The sequence below is a fragment of the Lagenorhynchus albirostris genome, chromosome 7, assembly GCF_949774975.1.
Source record: "Lagenorhynchus albirostris chromosome 7, mLagAlb1.1, whole genome shotgun sequence".
Lineage (NCBI taxonomy): Eukaryota > Metazoa > Chordata > Mammalia > Artiodactyla > Delphinidae > Lagenorhynchus > Lagenorhynchus albirostris.
In genome coordinates, this window is record NC_083101.1 from 61798843 (window position 1) to 61822325 (window position 23483).

Sequence of the window (23483 nt, forward strand, 5' to 3'; positions counted from 1 at the left end):
TTAAAGTATTCATATAAGTGAGAAAAGAATTTTATCCTTCTACTTTAAGGATGACATGGCTTCCACACCATGAACTCAGAGTTTCTACACCTCCCTGACTGTGTTAAACTCTGGCTTAGTGCATCACCTGGAAAAAAGTGTGATTTTATTACATGCTAGAACTATGACCTTAAAAATGGAATATTATTTAACCTCTAGGTCTTAGTTCTCTCACCTTAAAATGAGGAATAAAATTTATCTTTCCTTGCCTTGAAAGTTTGGTTGTGAGGCATAAATATGATAAAACATCAAAGTTGTATAATAAATTACAAGTGTTTTGTACTTATTATTATTACAAATGAGAACTCAACATCACTATGAATTTTGAACTTGACAAAATCATTGTCTTAGCACAAATATCTTTCTGGTCACTTCAATTACCTCACCTCCTCTTTTACACACTGTGAGCCTGTTCTTCAAATACATGAGGACTACATTCATTTCCAATCATAACAACAAATGTTTTCAAACACCCTGTGTGGACAGAAGCTCCAAAGATTGACAAGCCACATTTCTGGTATCATCTCTTTAATTCCTCAGTAGATCTTGCAAAGCAGCTCCTTCAAAGCTTTTTATCTCCATTCAAATCTTTATTTCTAAATTTCTGATTTAACTGAGAAAATTGAAAACATATAGCCTAGTTGATCCACATTTACCTTGGTTTTCATATCAGTACACATTTATTCTATTTCTTCTAATGCAGCATGTCCTAAGCTGTGTTATAAAAATGACTAGTCCCACAAGAATCTCCAAGGGAAAAAGTCACAGGTATATTTTATTTGATTATCTGTCTCTATTTAACACTGTTTTCCATTCTATTTTTCATGAAAATCATTTCTATTTTTTAGTATCTGTCTCATCATTCTCTCCTAATTCTTCTCCTATTCTTTTAGCCCATCCATTTCAAATTCATTGCAAAATTTTTTTCCCTCATTTTTCTTCTTAAGCAGGTATTTCACTGGTTACTTTGGTTTCCCCTTTTTCCCACGTTCTACAACTTATTCCTTTCATTTTATCTGTGCCTTTAACTACTACACAGATATCATAAACTACACACAAACACATATTGCTGACTCAGCATCTCTACTCTAAACCCCTACTCTATGCAAAAAAGAAAAAAGATTCAATGAAAACTCAACTCTATACTATGACTCCAAAATCTACCTAATCTTTTGAAGTATTTTGTTTTTTCACTGAGTTATTCAAGAAAACTAGCATAATACTAAGTATAAACATTGCATGTAATTGATAGATGTTTATTTTTTAATGGTATTTAAATCTATCTGAAATTAGTGTGTGTCCCTAACGCTATGTTAAGGCACATAAAAAGATAGGGCAGAATTAGGAAACCTAATCCCTGTCACTATACAGTTCTTCTAAAACCTAGAACATTCAACTAACATGACGTCTACAAGTACTTTCTTCAAAAGTTTAACTGTAGACTCTTTTGATGAATGAGGACTGAAGAAATCAATTTAACTAGAAGGAACTTTACTGTCCCTCATTTCTACTGTGCTAAGTAAAACCATCTGAAATCCTTTCAAAAATATTCCTGCAAATATGCTACTTTTTAAAAACTTAATATAGTTGCTACACACAAGGCCACATTCTTGACTTAGATTTACTTATTTTGATTCATTATTTTTTATCCTCAGCCAGCATTTCTGAGCATACAGATACTGGCTAGTGAACAGCCTGATCTCATGAGTCAGCAACAAAATATTTAGCTATACTTTATTAGAGATGAGGGTATAAAGGGTGAAAAGAACACAGTGTGAGTCACACATCTGGATTGAATTTGTCACACTAAACTGCAAATAAATTTGCAAACTGCACGAGTTTTTATGGAAGATACTGATGGAGAACAAATATGAAATGTGAAGTGTTTTAACTCTCTTCTGGTTCTAAGGCTAATTTAAAGCAAAAAATAGTTTAAAATGAAATAGAGAAATAATAAAAAAACAAAGACCTACGATTTAATGTAGACCTAAGGCACATCTTAATGCACTCCTCTTTGTTCTTTAGATGAGGATTCTCAAAACTGTCTGTTTGCCCTGAAACTACTCTCCATAAAACTGAACACTCCCCCATCACTTATTTCCATGAAATATAAATCATAATAGACCTACATAAAATTTGGTGTTCATTTTTTGGACATTTCTCAAATCAAATTTTTAAAAAAATCTACTTTCATAGTGCATCTTTTTATAGTCTTCATTTGTTCAGGTTCTATGAAAATTTTGAATTAGAATTTGGCTTTAATGTGTCTGGCTTTTAAATGTATAGTCCGAGGTATCATTTCTTTCCCTGTGGTTTCCTGATATTCTTTTAGTGAATTATTTAAAAGATTTTTTGGCTAACTTTTGTGAAATTTAAACTCATGTTATCTGAACTTAAACACAGTCTCTATGTACAGAATTGCTTGTGGAATAAATTCTCAATCATAGATGCCTGTACTTAGATATCTTTCAGAAATTGATGATGTATTATTCATCAGAGTGTAAATTAAATTTCATTTAACATAAGTGATTAAAAACTATTAAATCTAGAATATATTGGCAAGGCAGTATCATTTCAGTGGGAGGGTCATCATATTTGAAACCAAAAATAAACTACTTTCCAAATGGAGCCACAATATTCATTTTGTAATTTTGACCAATTTATATGTAGCTTCTTGGTTTCATTTCACTTATGTGTAAAAAGCACAATATAAAAAACTTAACTCTCTATGAGGAGTGATGTGCTAATGAATGTATGAATGTGAGGACAATATTCTGTAACCACAAATTTTTATATATTTCCGAGTTATCGGAATTAATGTTTTCTTGCTTTGGTTCCTAGCAAATTGACATTTTTAGGACTTTCAGTCTCTTTCTGTAGGCCAAAGTGGGAGTTTAATGTTAGCTTTATGCATATAAGACACTAATAAAGCTGAATAATATTTAAATGTTTTCTTCTTTCTTATTCCCTTACAGATCCTCTCACCCCTTCTACTCACTCCCCACTGCCACATGCACTGCTCACTGTGAACAATGAAGTGTCCCTGTCATTTGGATAACATCTGGAGAAAACAACTTGTCACCAAACACTGTAGATTTTCACATGTATTTAAAGCAGTCATATGATTTTCATTATAACTGTAGGAGAACACAACCGTTTAAAAATTTTTTGGAAACTTTAATAGACTGTGAACATGACGGCAATAATGAAGTAGCAAACAACTTTTGATTCTCCATGTAATCATATTTAAGTCTGTTACCTAAGGCTTACTTAAGATTCATTTTAAATGGTATGTTTTTGAGCAGTTACAATGTCTGTAATTCGAACTATGGAATTTATGTTTTGCAGTTTCTTGACCACTCTCATTTATCTTCTACATAGTCTCAATGTTTGCATTATTCTTGAGTTTTCACTTAGTAAAGTTCTTAATGTTTTCTTAGAGATAAATCTAAATTAAATGTAATAAAAAGGATTCCATGAACTAATTCCTGTAAATTGTTATCATATCTAATTCTGGGCTGTAAAGAGACTCAAAAAAAGTAAGGTAGTTACTATAATGTACCTAATTAATTTTTCACTTCCATATACTTGAATTTTATCTAGTGAATATAAAAAATCTGATATGGCAAAAAATTATATTTTATTGGATTAATTTTATAAAGATAGAAAATGCATGTGAGGTGAAGACTTAACATTTAAAATGTAATTTAGTGTTCTCTTCTTCATTAAAAATCTAGAATTGGAGTTGTATATGATTATATAAGACTGAACTCTATCATGAGGGATAATTCATGTCTAATGTAAGAAAAGTTTCTAAAAGCTCTACCTTATTTCCTAAACTAGATGGATACCATAGAAAAAACCAAAGTGAAGAGAGAGAGAAAGAGAATGATTGAAATTTACTTTGCAAATATAAATGAAATTGAATAGCAAAGATATATGAGTACATGTACAGCTTGTCAATGACAATGGGGCATAGACTTTAGAGAGCAAACATTTAGGTAATTAATATTCATAAAAAACAACAAAAAATACTTTAAAAATAATTCAAGATAGAACTCTTTAGAAGGTTGATCAAAGTAAATGGTAACACAAATTAACGACTGCCAAAACATCTTTTAATTTCAAGCACAAAGAAAAAATCCCATATGCATTCAAGAAAAATATTCAAATTACTTAAATAGAAAATAATAAACAATAAGTTTGCAATAGACTTTTCCTGGCCAACATTCGAGGCAAAATCACCAAAGGATCTGGATTCTAAAGGATATAGATATAAGAAAATTGTAATCCAGATGCTTCAACAAAGTTGTTCCTGAGGACAGCAGCAGAAAAATCGCAAATGTGCTTGGCTTTGTAAACAAACCCATTTAAGAACAAAACCCCATTCCAGACTTCATTGTGTCTACAGAATCATAATGAAATAGATTGAAATGTAATGTTGGGAAGTGAAACAACAGGTAAAGGTATAGCAGGAAAATATGCAAAAGGCAGAAAATTAGTAAATTTAGTAATATCACATAAAGTTGAATAAAGAGAAAGCAACATTCAGTAACATTACAAACAACAACCATTTCAAAAATAAGAGTAGTTGACAACAATGGACAGAAAATGTACAATAACTGCATATTTTTTCTTAGTCGAAAAATATAATATATAAAAATTAGGGAAAATACCAATACAAATTGGCAGACATGGAGGAGATTAGCATCTTGGTGCTAAGCTAATAAAAAGGTAAAAATTAAAGATACAGAATATCACCTATCTACCTATGTAGCAACCTAGTCACCAAAATCCATATTTTCATCAGCAAAAATTTGTAAGAGGAGATTAATTGTGACTTTTCTTTTAGCTTGGAATATCAGAAGAAAGCCTAAGACTGAGAAATAGTTGCATTCTTCTACAGTTTAATATGAAAATCATATAACTGCCCTAAAATACACACGAAGACTTTGCAGTATCCACTTAAACTATACAAAGTTATTATGAAACAGATTTTGAGACTCTTAACTCAATACTCATCTAGACAGTTTTAATTAGGCTAGACTACGTAACTGACCCAGGGACACTGAAGAAACTAGGGAGGCTGCAGAATAAGAAAGTCTCTGTAGAGTTATCAGATACCAAGGTGGATGGATCCTTGAAGAGGACTGAGGCTGCTTCTCCCCTAGTTTAATCTAGTGATGTTGACTCTTTGAGAAACACATAGAGGATGTGGCATAAGTCTTTTGACATAGGGATGTCAGGGATTGCTATTTAATTTGCAAGCAAAAATCTGAATAACAATACACTGGCTAGCAGGAAGGAAAGGAGGACTACCTTGAGAACTGCCTGGACGTTGCAAGTTTGGTCAAGCAAAGACACTTACATGCCTTCTGTGAACCTGATATAGACACTGAAGAAGGGATCTCGATGTGAGTTATTTTACAAAGAAGCACCCTCGAAAGAACTGCACTGAGAGGAGTAGACCACTGGAAGACAGGGACTGTAAGGAAGAGACCATATAGGCTAAGATAAGGAGGCACTGTCCCTGTCAATGAACTATAGTCCAAAGAATCCAGAAAAAGCGTTTCTGAGGAAGCCAAAAAAGCATCCTCTAAGAGAAAGCAGAAGCTTGGGTGCCCATGATGTGCCAGACTGCATCTCTTCTAGTTGTGTAAGTCCTTTCCCATTAGGCCTGACCCCAGAGGGGCCCAGATAGCAGCTTGCAAGAAGAGAAGGAAGGAAAGCAGACAACAGAGGAGACCAGTCATTTATTCTTCTCCACTTATTACCAGTTTCCAGCCTAAAGAAGCATCAATCTGGGTATGCGATGACAGTAAGGAGTTTTGAGAAAAAACTGTATTTGTTTATTACCTGAGACTCATTACAAAAACCTGAGATTTCATCCAGAATTAAACCAACCAACCAAACAACTAACCAACGAAACAAACAAACAGCAACAAGGGAACAATTTTAAAGGATAACTATAAAACTGAATAAATTTGCTTTACTTGTATCTTATTGAGACCAGCTTATTCAAGGCAATAGGAAAGGAGTAAATACTATGCAGCAGCAAACAAACAAACAAAACCTTTCAAAAATTTTTCAGGAACAAAACACAGAAAGAAGAATTAAAATTTATTTTTACTCATTTCTATAGTGTTTAGGAATGGAAGATATAAAACTCTGTAATTTAGTGTATGCTACCATATATTTCCTCTGTTAAAGCAAAACAAAGTAAGAAAGGAAGACTTTATTCAAGATTATTGTAACAGGGCCAAGATACCAGACTCAGTTTGGATTCAACTCCATTGAAACAAAGGGCTGGAGAGTTTGTAATAGCTGGAGTGGGAAGATCATAGGCTACTTGTTTTTCACTGGCCTCACAGAAAGGAAAAGTATTCTCTTACCTTCATGACAGGAGGTTGTTTTGTAACTTGGAGAAAAGCACCCACCCAAGTTAGGATCCTGCCCTCTCACAAAGACCCTGACAAAGGGGTGCTATCTTCCTAGATGATGACATTTCAAAGGGATGGCTCCCAGGTACTTGACAAAGACAATCCTGGGCTATAAAATGGGCAGGGGTCTTTTAAAAAAGATTTACACCTCAAAGGGGCAGAGAAATAATTTACAAATATTTTAAAGTAAATGCTCTAAGAAAAGGAAAGTGATTGCATATTAATACATAAACTGCATTTTATGCATTGAGATGGACCCACATCTTTCTACAGCTGAATCTTAATACCTAAACTTCACTTTGTTATACTTTTTTATTCAATTAGCTTTCACTTACCTTAGAGATGAAAGGATCAAAATGAACAACCCAAGTGCATTTACTTAACCGAATCCAGTTAAAAGGACTCAAAGAGCTGAAAAAAATATTTTCCTAAAACATATTTTAGTAGTAAATCTACAGATTTAAATATTCACTGTTGAGATTCAAACAAGTGGCCTGGAAGATCAAGTGTTAGAAACATCTAAGCCTCAAGATAAAATGTAAATGACTGAAAAATGAGGGATAATTACGAGATTTGCCAGCATTTTTTATTCAGTTGATAAGTTCTATTCTTTCTTTAGCACTCTTAATCAGACACATGATTTTACTTTTGTTTGTAAGCAATATTCATACTATTTCCCATCATAAAATACATTATTCTCTTTCCACTACCTCCCAATTTCTCCCCTATTTCTTCCTCTCATAGGTGAAAACGTTTTTTATCTTCCCCTTCCCCAATTCATCTTTTCCTTTTTATACCTCCAGTGAGTCTGTAACACTGTAAAAACAAACAAAAACAGAAATAATGCTTATATGTGTAAGAAAATGGGATTTAATTCAGGGAAACAGGTATAAGGAAAGGTGTTGGATAGGCGTGGGCATCAAGAGGCTATGCATGATGCTGATGCCTTGTGCAGCTGACTTAGATGATTTGATCTTTGAATCTGGGTGCTATTGCCACTGAAAGTGGTTTCTCAACGGTCAAGTCTCTACCTTGCTTGAGAACAGAAATAGACAAATCTGTATAAAGTCTATTGCACAAACTTGGGAAGTGAATCTATTTAATGGAAACTTATTTGCAACCATAAATGTTGCAAAAGAGGATGAGATGTTGGTTTTGTTTCACCTATCCAGCCTCTGCTATACCTAAACACTTACTAGAAGGAAGTAGAAATGGGTACCGAATGTCAATTGATTACATACAACACAGTACAGCCTTTGTCTACTCAACATTTAAAATTTACCTATCTACTTACCCTAAATTTTAACTCAACAACAGCAGTAACAACATAATGCATCTCCTGCTCAAGAAACAAACACTGCTCAACCTCTCCCCCAAATGGATGAGCAAGGTCATTTCAGTCTTCGTAGTTCTTTCTGTATGAGAATTATTCCATTTCTAGTTAATTACAATCACCCTACATATTCTATAACCTAAGGAATAAATTATATAAGTAGCCACCAATAACAATCCTATAAAATAACTGGTAAAAAATAAAAGGAAAAGGATAATTGGTTTATATATAACATATATAAATTTGGTAAGGTCAAAAATATGAATAGCTATTACATTCTTTATTTTTGCACTTTGTCAGAACCTTATTTATAACAGTGTTCCTTTACTGTTTAAATATTCTATCAGTTCTAAAATACCCCCTTTAGTTGACTAGCAATTTGTAACTGATGGGGTGACTTAAATGGTTATATATGAAATATCTGAGTGTTGAGGGTCCTGCCTGGATGAGTTACTATAATTGTTTACTAATTTTTATCACTGCTTATGGAAGTACCAGAGTCATCCCAAATAATTCCCTAGCTTCCAGACATATTCCTACTGCCCCAATCCCACGTTCCTTAACAATAAGAATGAATTACTCCAGATAACATAGTAACTTGCTTTTGACCTATTTGTTCAATGGCATGAGGAATCCATATTTTCAAAGGAGGGACTTCAATAACCAATTTAATAGAACCATTGTTCTGTCTTTTAATGGAAGCACCTCCCTAAGAATATTAAGTTCTCTTGATGAACAATGTCTAAAGATACAAAATGAGAAGAAAAAATGTAGAAATTGGTCATTAGAAGTCATGTTGAAAACAGCCATTCCTACTCCCATCCCTTGGTTTTCAGGTCCATGCATATTGGCCATGGTGTAAATAGCATCAAATATCATTTGTTGGTTTAAACATGTATAACTTTTAAGAGAGTATCCACACTTATATGGTATAGGTTACTGTCTGGTATTTTATTGAATCTTCCAAAAAACAAACACATAATAATATTATAGTAGGCTAGCTGCCTCTCATTAAATCAATTACATCAAAAATAAAGAAGAGAAAGAAATCGTTGTATCATATCAATAAATGCCAAAAGGGTATTTGATAAAATTCAACAGAGCTGTCTAATAAAAACTCCTAAGTATCACTGGACTAGAAGGCAATTAAATAAGTGTAATAAAGATTATCTACCAATACTCAAAAGGAAATATGTAATATGGTGACAAAATGAATTGTTTTCTGTTAAATAATTATCTAGACAAGTATGCCAACTATCACCATCAGAGTTTAACATTTCTTTGAAGGATTGGCAAATACAATAAGAGATGAAAATAAAATACCTTACACAAACTTCAGAAGGGATAAAATCGCCTTGTTTTGCTAAATGAAAATCTAGAAAATCCCTAAGTTAGTGTTGCTAAACTGAAGAAAATTTGTCTTCATTTTAATTCTAAATATTAGGGGTGAAATGAATAAAAACATTCTATTGGAAACACTGAAGTTAATATAAGAAATACTTAAAGATACTTAAGAAATAATACTCAGGAAAGAAAAACTATCTATATGAAATAAAATAATGAAACCATTAGCAGAGATAAAACAGTATCAGTAAACAAATGTAGGGGCTTCCCTGGTGGTGCAGTGGTTCAGAGTCCGCCTTCCAATGCAGGGGACATGGGTTCAAGCCCTGGTCTGGAAGATCCCACATGCCACGGAGCAACTAAGCCTGTGCACCACAACTACTGAACCTGTGCTCTAGAGCCTGCAAGCCACAACTACTGAAGCCCGGGCACCTAGAGCCCATGCTCTGCCACAAGAGAAGCCACCACAAAGAGAAGTCCACGCACCACAACAAAGAGTAGCCTCTGCTCGCCGCAACTAGAGAAAGCCTGCACTCAGCAACAAAGATCCAATACAGCCAAAAATAAATAAAAAATAAATTAAAAAAAATGTAAAGTTGTGTATAACGAATATCTGGATATCATCATAAAAACATCAGTTCTCCCATAATTAATACAGTCATTTATTGTTATCCCAATGGAATCCTAAAAGAGGTTAAAATTATCATAAAAATCATTTTAGTTTGTATTCATTTGTACAAAAACCTAAGATAATTATTTGAGTGCAAGTGGTTTATATGGCAGATGATCTTAGGAAGCAAAAGTCAAGGAAGAGGGTGAATGAGGAAAGGAAAAAAAATCCATAAGAAGTGTGATCATGGTGTCTGTTTGAGGGTACTGGGGGCTCAATCCACTGGGGTTACCTGAAAAGTGAAAAGAATGTTTCTCAGAATTGTGCACTGTACCACTGGGAGGATGTAGTGTTTTCCACCATCTTTATTCCCTTGCTCTTTAAGGATGGATCCAGGAGGCATTAATTCAGGGCAGCACAAAACTTGGGCCAAACAGGCTGCCAGTCTTGCAAAAGATCTGGAGTCAGAAATGGAAAGACTTTAGATGAGAGCTTGACTTTGTCTAGGGTCTAACAGAAAGAGGTAAGTCTGAGTTCTCAGGGAATTAGCCAATTCAGATGCTACTGAAATGAGAGATGGGCCAAGGGGAAGTGACAACGTGCAGTAAAAGTATCTGGAACAAAATTTAAATGAAAATAAATGATAACACTATTAAAATTTTAGTAGAGAATTTTCTTAGGATAATATTAAAATATATTAAGTAGACACTGTAATCAAATTAATTTATTACTGAGGTAGGAATATACAAACCAATGAAACTCAATGGAGAAACTAGAATTAAGTTCTCAAAAATAACTTATTAATATATGTGAATATACAAAATTGATTCAGTGGAAAATAATGGTAAATAGTACCATAAAACAGTATCAGACATAAGATATTCAACTGAAAGAAAAAAAATTGATTCTAAGTTTTCATCATATTCAAAACTAAAATCAAGATGAATAAAATACTTAAATATTTTTAAAAAGCAATGAAAACATTACAAGGAGACCTAGCATATTATACAAATTATTTGAGCATAGGAAAATATCTTCTAACAAGACTAGAAACCAAGGAGCTATAAAATTTTTTTTTGAGGAGAAAAGATATAAATATGGTCAATGAACAACAAACAAAACCAAAAAATGGGATCACAGTAGACAGATAAGAGTTAGTTTTTATAATGCCTATATTATTTATTAGAGATTAATAAGAGAAATAAATAACAAAACAAGTCCAGGATCAGAGGGTTTCCCAGGTGAATTCTACCAAACAGTTAGAGAAGAGTTAACATCTATCCTTCTCAAACAATTCCAAAAAATTGCAGAGGAAGGAACACTTCCAAACTCATTCTATGAGGGCAGTATCACCCTGATATGAAAACCAGACAAAAATATTGCAAAAAAAGAAAATTACAGGCGAATATCACTGATAAACATACATGCAATAATCCCCAACAAAACGTTAGCAAACCAAATCCAACAATCCATTAAAAGGATCATACACCATGATCAAACGGGATTTATCCCAGAGATCAAGAATTTTTTAATATCTGCAAATCAATCCATGTGATATACCACATTAACAAACTGAAGAATAAAAACCATATGATCATCTCAACAGATGGAGAAAAAGCTTTTGACAAAATTCAACACCCATCTTTATGATAAAAACTCTCCACAAAGTGGGCATCGAGGGAACATACTTCAACACAATAAAGGTCATATATGACAAACCCACAGCTAACATCATACTCTGTGGTGAAAAGCTGAAGTATTGCCACTAAGATCAGCAACAAGACAAGGATGTGCCTTTCACTACTTTTATTCAACACAGTTTTGGAAGTCTTAGCCACAGCAATCAGAGAAAAAAAGAAATAAAAGGAATCCAAATGGGAAAGGAAAAAGTAAACTGTCACTGTTTATAGATGACATGATACTTACTATACATAGAAAATCCTAAAGACACCACCAGAAAACTACTAGAGCTCATCAATGAATTCAGTAAAGTTGCAGGATAAAAAATTAATACACAGGAATCTGTGACATTTCTATACACTAACAACAAAACATCAGAAAGATAACTTAAGGAAACAATCCCATTTACCATCACATCAAAAAGAATAAAATACCTAAGAATAAGCCTACTTAAATAAGTAAAAAACCTGTATTAGGAAAGCTATGAGACCCTGATGAAAGAAATTGAAGACAACAAAAACAGCTTGAAAGATACACCATATTCTTGGATTGGGAGAATCAACATTGTTTAAACGACCATACTACCCAAGGCAATCTTCAGATTCAATGCAATATTCAGATTCAATGCAATTCCTATCAAAACACCAAAGGCATTTTTAACAGAACATGAACAAATAATTTTTAAATTTGTATGGAAACACAAAAGATGTGGAATAGTCAAAACTATCTTGAGAAAGAACAGAGCTGGAGAACAGAGTCATGCTCCTTGACTTCAGACTACACTACAAGCTCCAGTAATCAAAGCAGTATGGTAGTGGCACAAAAACAGACACAGATATCAATGGAACAGAATGGAGAGCCCAGAAATAAACCCATGCACGTGTGGTCAATGAATCTATGACAAATGAGGCAAGAGTATACAATGGAGAAAAGACAGTCTCTTCAATAAGTGGTGCTGGGGAAACTGGACAGCTACAAGTAAAAGAATGAAATTAGAACATTCTCTAACACTGTATACAAAAAGTAAATTAACACTTTAAATGTAAGACCAGAAACCATAAAACTCCTGGAGGAAAACATAGGCAGAACACTCTTTTACATAAATTGTAGAAATATTATTTTGGATCTGCCTCCTAAAGCAAAGGAAATAAAAGCACAACTAAACAAATGGGACTTAAAAGCTTTTGCACAGTAAAGGAAACTGTTGACAAAACAAAAAGACAATGTACTGAATGGGAGAAAATATTTGCAAATTATATGATCTCTAAGGGGTTAATAAAGATATACAAACAGCTCACACAACGCAACATCAAAAATACAAAGAGCCCAATTAAAAAATGGGCAGAAGAACTGAATAGGTATTTTTCCAAAGAGGCAATGCAGATTGCCAACAGGCAAATGAAAAGATGCTTAACATCACTAATCATCAAGGAAATGCAAATCAAAACCACAATGAGGTATCACCTCACACCTGTCAGAATGTCTACCACCAAAAAAGAAAACAAATAACAAATGTTGGCAAGGATTTGGATAAAAGGGAACCCTAGTACACTGTTGGTGGGAATTTAAATTGCTGCAGCCATCATGGAGAAGAGTATGGAACTCAAAATAGCACTCAAAATAGCACTACCACATCACCCAGCAATTCCACTCCTGGGTATACATCTGAAAAAAACAAAAACACTAATTTGAAAAGATACATGCACCACAATGTTCATAGCAGCATTATTTGCAATTGCTGAGATATGGAAGCAACCTAAGTGTCCATCAAGAGATGAATGGATAAAGAAAAAGGGGTATATATACACAATGGAATACTACTCAGCCTTAAAAAAGAATGGAATATTGTCAGTTGCAGCAACATGGATGGATTTGGAAGGTATTATGGTAAGTGAAATAAGTCAGACAGAGAAAGACAAACACTGTGTGATACCACTTACATGTGGAATCTTAAAAATATAACAAACTAGTGAATATAACAAAAAAGAAACAGACTCACAAATACAAAGAACAAAGTCGTAGTTACCAGTGGGGAGAGGGAAGGAGGAGGGGAAATATAGGGGTAAAAGATTAAGAGGTACAAACTACCAGGTACAAAATAAGTTATAAGGATATATTGTACAACATGGAGAATACAGCCAATGTTTTATAATAGCTATAAATGGGGTGTAACCTTTAAAAACTGTAAATCACTGCATTGTACACCTGTAACATATAATATTGTACATCAACTATACTTCAATTAAAAAATGTAATAAAAATAAAATGTAATAAAAATTGAAAAGAGATGAAATGATATTACAAAGAGGAAAATATTCAAAAGATTGATAAAAAATGAAGAGATGCTCTAAATCAAGAGTAATCAAAGAAAGGTGAATTAAACATACATTGTAATATCTCAAGTATTGAAATATATTAAAAAAGTAGACATCATTCAGTCATTCCACACTGTAAATTTATAAATTACAAAGTACTTCTTACAAAGTAAGAAAGAGGAACAAAGTGAAGGAAAATAGAAAAATAGATTTGGAAAAACTGCATATGGAACATATGTTACAATTAAAAGGCAGTTAAAACTGAAGAGAATGAAGAGAATTCCACAGTCAAGTTAGAAAAGCAAGATTTTTTTTAAGCAAGATATTTTTTAAAAAGAATGTAAAATAATATTTTTTTTAATTTATGATTACAATTATGGAGACAATTTTGAGGTAGAAACATATTTGATAATTGCCATGGCTTATCTCTGTGTAGAGATGCAAGCCTGTACTAAAATGATTGGAGGAGATGCAGATGGATGTCATTGCCATGGAGAAAAACAACATCTATGCTATGAATTCAGTTAGCTAAAATGTATGATTGGAATTAATTTGCATATGATTGTAGGAATAATTAACCTTCTGTCATGTTAAATTTTTCTTGCTAAGCTATATACATCATACAAACTTTATAACATATATGCTGAAATATAATACTAGCTATTATTTTCATTTTTCTAATTATATAAGCAATGTTACTAAAATCAAATAGTTAAGTAATAATTAAATAATTCTAAATTTTATTTGAAATATTACACTTATAAGAACTCAGAACACCTGGACAAAGACAAGGTAATAATGAGTAAAGTCTTCAGATATAAAAATGTTACATAATCATACAAAAAATATATAAAAATCTTTCAATAATAGAAAGGAAGATCAATAAAACAGAATAGAAAATCCAAAAGTAAGTAAATAGCATATATAATGTAGTATATGATGAAGATGGAAGTTTAAATCATTTGAGAAAAGTTGAAATATTATAGGTAATACTGAGACATTTTGCTGGTTGTTCGAAACATAAAGCTCTGCTTCTCTCGCATTAAAGGAAAGAAGGAATAAAAGAAGGGAAGGGAAGTCAGGGAAGAGAGATAATATCGAAATATAAAAGTGAAATAGTAAAAGTACTTCAGTGAATTATATTTTTATAAAGGGAAAGTCCTTTTTTGATATAAAAATCAATAAGCCATGATGGAAATTAATAAATGTGATTACCACAAATGTGGTAATCATAAAACATACACAGAACCAAAAATATATAAAAAATATATAAAACTAAAGACAAATTTTAACAAAAGATAATCTGTACAGATAATGGTTACAGTTAGCTCTGTATTTTGTAATTTCAGGTAATTAAAATGTTTTTCTCAATTATGTTTGATTGTTTCTTTTTCTACAGTAGTTTCTGAGGAAGTAGATTAGTTTCTGAGGGTTTCCATAGCAATGCGCTACAAACTAGGTAGCTTAACACAGCAGAAATGTATTCTTTCACAGTTCTGGAGGCCAGAACTGTGAAATCAGATGGTGGCTCTGAGGCAGAATCTGTTCCATGTCTTTCTCCTAGCATCAAGTAGTTGCTGGCAATATTTGGCATTCCTTGGCTTGAATTCACATCACTCTAATCTCTGCCTGTTTTCACATAACTTTCTCCCTGTGTCTCTGTTTCTCCTCTTACAAAGACACAAGTGTTTGGACTTAGGATCCACTCTCATCCAGCATGATTCATCTTAACTTGATTACATCTGTAAATGCCCTTTTTTCCAAGTAAAGTCATTTTCACGGGATTCAGGAATTATGACTTCAACATATCATTTTGAATGACACACACACACACACACACACAGTAAATATACACAATTTATAAGGTAAAATTATTTTTTGCCAAAAAGCAACTTTAGCCTTCTGCTTTGTGCTGGCGTCACACTCAGAACTTATTGAACATTCCCCATGTATAATTAATAAAGGAAGATACTGATTCATTAATCCATTAAGCCACCTTTTGAAATCATTCATCTTTACTTCTGTGCCTTGATTTACTGTTAGTTGCAGTTCTTAATACTTCAGGAAATAAATTATCTCACAGAGCCAAGTAATGGCTGTATAATGTGTGCACACGTGTCCACAGGCAAGAAAAGAGTGTATATAAAATACCTGCCTTGTATTTAAAGATTGCTTTGGGGGTAGAAGGAATCTTTAGAGGTAATGGATATAGATCATGGTGATGATTTCACAGATGTGTACTTATCTCCAAACCCACTGGGTTGTGCACATTGAATACATACAGCTTTTTGTATGTTAATCATACCTAAATAAAGTCATTTTAAAAAACTGCTGTGGGTTATTCATTCTTGTGTGTGCTGCTTTTCATTCAAAATAATCTAGAGTTTCTGCAAATACTTGTATTAGATTGTTTAGTCTTCTTCATTAATGCTCTTAACAATGCCCCCTATCTCATGTAGCATACTTCCATACATTCTCAGTTTCTAAATGAAATGTGATTGATTCATTCCGGGTGCAACTGAAGGTGTTTTTCTATGATATCACAATAAATAAATGTCAATTTGCCTTCTAAGAGTTTACATAACCAGTTGTAACCCTTTCAAACATTACCTGATTTACTAATCCCATATTCTAGGGATTCCTTTCACTGATACTTGCCCTAAGAGGACCATGAGTATTAGAATAACTTATTCACAGATATGTTATTTTTAAATGTTTTCTCACATATGTGTGTGTGGAAATTCTTAATAAGAAGCCATGAAAATGAAGCCCAATCAGAACAATAAGAAGAAACTATGAGATGATGCCTTTTTTTTCATAAAATAATTTTCTAGAATAACTAAGGAAAATAGTTATGAGCAGTATCATTTTTTACCTAGACTTTTAGCATTAGAGACCAAACTGTGGACCCACTGATATGTCCTAAAAGAACCTGCTGAGAGAGACTGCTGTACAGACAGCTTACCAGGGACGAAGGGACTTGCATCTGGGTGTGCTGGATACTGGGGAATAGAGAAGAGGTGAAAACCCCTGTCAATCTCCCAGAGGTCTGTGTTTGGTCTGAACAGAGAGCTCTACCCACTGAAAGCTTGAGTCTCTTTGTCTCTCATAGGCATTCTTTTACTTCCAAACCTTATAACAGAGAAAAGAAAGTGCAGGGAGGCCCCTTTTCAGAATTCGCTTTTTAGTGCAGCTGTACACAGATTTAAAAATCATTCTTTGATTTTTCAATTTACTCTCCTCTAAAGCTGATAACGCTTGAGGGTTGTGCTGAAGAGAGATTAGAGGCAGGTAATGGAAAGAACAGAAGTAGAGACACTTATTTTCTACTATGGTAAATATGAAAAATTATCCTACTTTGATGAGTGGAAACCTGACGTGCTGAGAAACACAGAAATAAGACAAAATGTAAATTAAACGGCTCTTTTATATTCAAAGGAAAATTCAAGTTATGTTTAGAATTGGGTTCTCTCCAGATGCAACTGAATGACAAGCTCTGTGTATCCTAAAAGAAATACTTTCCACAGACAGAAAAAAGGAATGAGGGCTTTATCTTTGTTTCTCTCTGTATGTTGTATGGCAAAAGTTTTGGAAGCTAATCATTCTTATGTACCATAACTGCTAGAGTAGCATTTCACAAACTGTGCTGAGTAACTCATTTTCTGAGAAACATTACAAGAAGCCTCTAGCCACAAACTGCCAATTGTTTTTTAAATGTTAGTAACATATTTCTTCTAATAATTTGTTTTCAACATATATTGACTTATGATTTATTTACTTGTCCTTTAATTGTCTGATAAACAGCCCTCTGGGAATTCAAGAGGGTAAAGGAGAGATGGAGCGATATCTGGCTACTTTTAAGCCAGATATTTCGAAAGACAAACTAACATGTCATGTGCACTCACTATATGCTAGCCCCTGATCAGAGGTTCTATGCATTAATTCCTTTCATCTTCACAATTTGTGAGGTAGGTGTTAAATTAACTCAGCAAGGATGCTATTAGACTGAGATGGCTCTAATGCCATGGAGGCCTATGTAAGCAAACCAAAATCTAAGCCTTTAGATGCTTCTGGCTTACGAAATGTAAACGTAAGACTAACCAACCACAAACAGTCAAGTAGGCATTAAATGATAGGTGATCAAATAATGTTCTTGCTTTATTTCTCACCCCTCCTCTATAAGAGTCTTTCCCTGAGTTCCTCAACAGTGGGCTTCTCCTAACTACTTCTAGTTTGGTGCCGTCAGATTTCAATTGGTTTTTGCTCAAATAAATGCTTAAAATTTTTCTTATTCCTCAGTTTATCTTTTTCACAGGTAATGTAACTATCACCATTTTACCAAAGGTAAAGCAGTCCACCTCTTGGTAACAGGACTGAAATTAAGATAAGTGGATCAAAACAGGCCAGAAATATGCCCATACAAGCATAGTCACTTGATTTTTAATGAAAGTGAAAACTTGGCTCAATTTTATGGAGAAAGAATATTCTTTTCAACAAAAGGTGTAGAAACAATTGAACCTCCAAATGCAAAACTTGAACCTTCACCCACAAAATAATAAAACTTCTAGAATGGAACATAGGAGAAAATATCTGTGACCTTAGAATCAGCAAAGTGTTTTTAAGTATGTCACCAAAAGCGTGACCCATGAAAAAATGATAGTTTTAACCACATCAACATTAACCGCATCAACAGTCTCTCACACTGTTAAGAAAATGAAAAGACAGACTGAAGACTGGAAGAGGATACACACACATACACATACACACACACACACACACACACACACACACACATATATACATGTATGTATACAGATCACATTTGTGACTAAGGATATGAAGGCAGTGTATATAAATAACTTAAAATCAACAAAAAGAAGATATAATCAGATAAATTCCAGGAATATGAAGAGACATTTCCACAAAAAGGATATACTTTATGGGTGGCAAACATATAAAAAGATGCTCAATGCCATTAATCATTGGGGAAATTCAAATTAAAATCAAAATGAGATACCACTACCCATTCACTGGAATAGATAAAAATAAGGTAAAATGAAACTGACAATAACAAGTGCTGACAAGGAGGTAAGCAACTGAAACTCTCATACATTGTTGGTGGGAATGTCAAAAATTACAGGTAATTTGGAAGAGAGTCTGGCAGCTTCCTGATTTATTTTTAAGCTTTGTTCTTAAGTAATTATTTCCAAAAATGGAACTATGTTTTGAAATTTTTTTGCACAAATTAATTTATATAAGACTGAGTCACTAAGAAATACAATCTAATTATGTTTCATTATACAAATTCCCCTTGTGGGTATATAATAATGTCGTTTACAATTTTTCCTTTTGTTAAATAATTTTAAGAAAAGCTAGCAAGGAATAACAAGAATAACATATGAATTATGGGCAAATGGAAATGGTTTCTACATATGAAATAATAGATATAATAACAGCAATATTGTTTACAATGCGTCACCATAGACATGCTAAAATTATTGAGGGGCACGTTCAGAAGGCTCCTTTCCCTTTATCAATTTTCCCACTCACCAACCACTATTCCTTAAACTTCTCAAATGCTTCTCAGTATCTCTAAACTAAGATAATCTGAGTTAAAGTAACTATTGTTACTACCACACATCTATCTTTTCAAATATACATCCAGACTGAAATCTTAAGTAGTTAGTGTACATATAGTTCTCTGATATATATTGGTAATGAAATCCTCAACTTGAATTTTCATGTTTTGATCTGAAATTCTGTTAATTTTCATATATTCTTATTTTAATTGTGTCTTCTCCAAGGCTATTTAGAACACCCCAAGGTGCTGTGTTCTTCAATTTCTTTCCTAAAATACATTTCTATTGCTGATGATTACCAAATTTCTGAAGTTACTCAACTGGCTCAGAATTTTTTGGTAGATTATTAAGAACAACAACAACAATAAAAAGCACCTCTACATTGCTTCACAATTGGCTCTGCATTCTTTAATAAACAAGAATTGAGAAATCATCAATGAAACAGATGTTCATTTACCTCAAACTGACTCTAAAATTTATTATTTAGAATATTTTGAATTATTCAATGTTTACACTATTTTCCCATTAATAGAGAAAAATAAGAACACATTGTATGTGTATTTAATTATATCTGATCTTGTTCTCAAAAGCATTTTTGAAAATTTCCAGAGAAACAAAATAAAACAAGGTAAGTTAAATTAGAAATACATGAGCCATTAAGAAGGAGAAAAATTTTAAATGAAGGTTAAAAATGAAATATATATACAACTGAGGCTCAGGGCTCCCTCATTATTTGTGCCTCAAAAACTAGGCTTTCAGACAAACAAAATACAGATAACAAGAAGATAGACTTAAAATTTTTTTGACTTTCCTTTACTTTCAGCAGAATCAAAGAGGATTATCTCTTAAAATGAAACATAATTAATCCTGATAACAAAACAGAATTTTCAAAAAGAAAATATCTTTTAATATGTGCAAAATGGTTTCAAAAACATTTTATATACATAATAATAAGTATAATAGGTTCTTTCAATTTAGATGGTTGAAATTTTATCAAAATACAATGAGAGCAACATCAATTACTGGATATAATTGACACTTATAGACAACATCAACAGCAGCAGACTACACATTCTTCTCAAGATCCCATGGAGCATTCACCAAGATAGTCCACATTCTGGGACCAAAACACATCTTAAGAAAGTTAAAAACTAGGAATCATACCATATCTGCTCTCAGACCACACTGCAGTTAAACTAGAAATCAATAACTGAAGGATAACTGGAAAATAACAAAATGTGTAGAAATTAAACAACACACTTCTAAATAACACATGGGTTAAAGAAAAAAATCTCAACAGAAATTAAAACATATTTTGAGTGACATGAAAATACACTCATCAAAATTTATGAGATGAGCAAAAGCAGTAGAGAATAAAATTATAGAAATGAATGTATGTGTTAGAAAAGATCAAAAATCAATATTCTAAGCCTCTACCATAGGAAACTAAAAATGTAGAGTAAAATAAGCAAAATCCAAAATAAGCATAAGAACAGAAATAATGAAAATTAGAGCAAAAATCAATGAAATTAAAAACAAGAAATCAAGAGAAAAAAATCAACAAAAACAAAAGCTGGTTCTTTGAAAAGATTATTAAAATTGATAAGCCTCTAGCCAGGCTAACTGAAAAGATAAAGGACACAAATTACTAATATCAGAAATAAAATAGGGAACATCATTACAGATCCTATGGGCATTAAAAGGATAATAAAAGAATGCTATAAACAATACTATGCTCACAAAATTGATAAGCTAGATGCAACAGACCAATTCCTTAAAGGAACAATTTGCCAAAACAAACACAAGAAGAAATAGACAATCTGAATTGGCCTATACCTATTAAGCAAACATTGGATAATAACAAATAACCTTCAAAAACAGAAAGCACCAGGCACAGATGGATTCACTGGTGATTTCACTATATGTTTAAGAAAGAAATTATACCAATTCTCTACAATCTTTTTCAGAGGATAGAAACAAAGGGAATACTTCCTACCTCATTCCATGAGGCCAGTATTACCCTAGTACTAAAACAAGATAAAGAAATTATAAGACAAAAACTATAAACAAATATCTCTCATGAACATAGAGGCAGGAGTCCTCAACAAAATATTAGCAAAAAATTCAAACAATGTATACAAAGAATTACACACCATAACCAAGTGGGATTTATCCCAGGTATGCAAAGCTGGCTAAACATTTGAAAGTTGATTAATGTAAGCCATCCAATTGACAAGTTAAAAAGAAAAATCATCACTCCTTTTCAATATCTTACTAATGATCCTAAATATTAGGATTAATAATTATCTTACTAATAATCCTACCTAATGCATGAAGGCAAGATAAGGAAATAAAAGCTATACAGATTGGAAAGGAAGACATAAAACCACCTTCATTTTAGGATGACATGATCCTTTAGTTAGAAAATCAGAAAAAAATAAACATAAAAAATTCTGGGGCTTCCCTGGTGGCACAGTGGTTGAAAGTCCACCTGCCGACGCAGGGGACATGGGTTCGTGCCCCGGTCTGGGAAGATCCCACATGCTGCAGAGCGGCTGGGCCCGTGAGCCATGGCCACTGAGCCTGCGCGTCCGGAGCCTGTGCTCTGCAACGGGAGAGGCCTCAACAGTGAGAGGCCCGCGTACAGCAAAAAAAAAAAAAAAAAAAATTCTGGATCTAATAAGCCGATATAGTAAGGTTTCAGAATACAAGGTTAATACAGAAAGGTCAATTGCTTTCCTGTTAACCAGCAACAAAGTGAAATTTCAGATTAAAAATATAATACCATTTATATTAGCATCCCCCAAAATAAAATACTTAGGTATAAATCTAACAAAACATGTATGAGAGCTGTATGAGGAAAACTGTAAAACTCTGATGAATGGAGTCAAATAAGAACTAAACAAATGGTGAGACACTCCATGTATATGGATAGGAAAACTCAATATTGTCAATATATCAGTGCTGACCAATTTGGTCTATTGATTCAATGCAATTCCAATCAAAATCCCAGCAAGTTATTTTGTGTATATGAACAAACTGATTCTAAAGTTTATATGGAGAGGCTAAAGACCCAGAATGGCCAACTCAATACTGAAGGAAAAGAACTAAATAGAAAGACTGACACTACCCAACTTCAAGACTTACTATAAGGCTACAGAAGTCAAAACAGTATGGTATTGGTAAAAGAATAGAAAAATAAATCAATGTAGCAATAGAGAGCCCAGAAATAGACCCAGATAAATATAGTCAACTAATCTTTGACAAAGGAGCAAAAGCAATACAAGGAATAGTCTTTTCAAAAAATGGTGCTGGAACAACTGGACATCCACATGCAAAAACAAAAACATGAATCTAGACACAGACCTTACACCCTTCACAAAAATTAACTCAAAATGGATCACAGACATAAATGTAAAATACAAACTATAAAACTCCTAGAAGATAGCATAGAAGGGAACCTAAATGACCTTGCGTATGATAAGGACCTTTTAGAAATAACACTAAAAGCTCAGTCTATGAAAGGAACAACTGACAAGCTGGACTTCATTAAAATTTTAAAAAACTTCTACCCTGTGAAAGAAAAGAGAATGAGAATATAAGCCACAGACTGAGAAAAAATATTTGCAGAAGACATATCTGATAAAGGACTGTTATCCAAACTATAGGAAGAACTCTTAAAATTCAACAGCCAGAAAACAAACAACCCAAATTTAAAAAATGGTACAAAAACTTAAACAGACATCTCTCCAAAGAAGATATAGAGATGGCAAATAAGCATTTGAAAAGATGTTCTGCAGCATATGTTATCAAGGAAATGCAAATAAAACAACTAGATACCTCTGCATAACTATTAGAAAGGCCAAAGTCAGGAACACTGACAACACCAAATGCTGTTGAGGATGTGGACAACAGTAATTCTCATTCATCACTGCTGGGAATTCAAAATGGTACAGCCACTCCACAAGACAGTTTGGTGTCTAAACATACTTTTACCATATGATCCAGCAAAGACACTTTGTGTCATATACCCAAAGGATTAAAAAACTTATATCCACACAAAAACTTGCCCGTGGATAATTATAGTTATAGTTGGAATCAACCAAGATGTCTTTTAGTATGTGAATGGAGAAACTGCAGTAC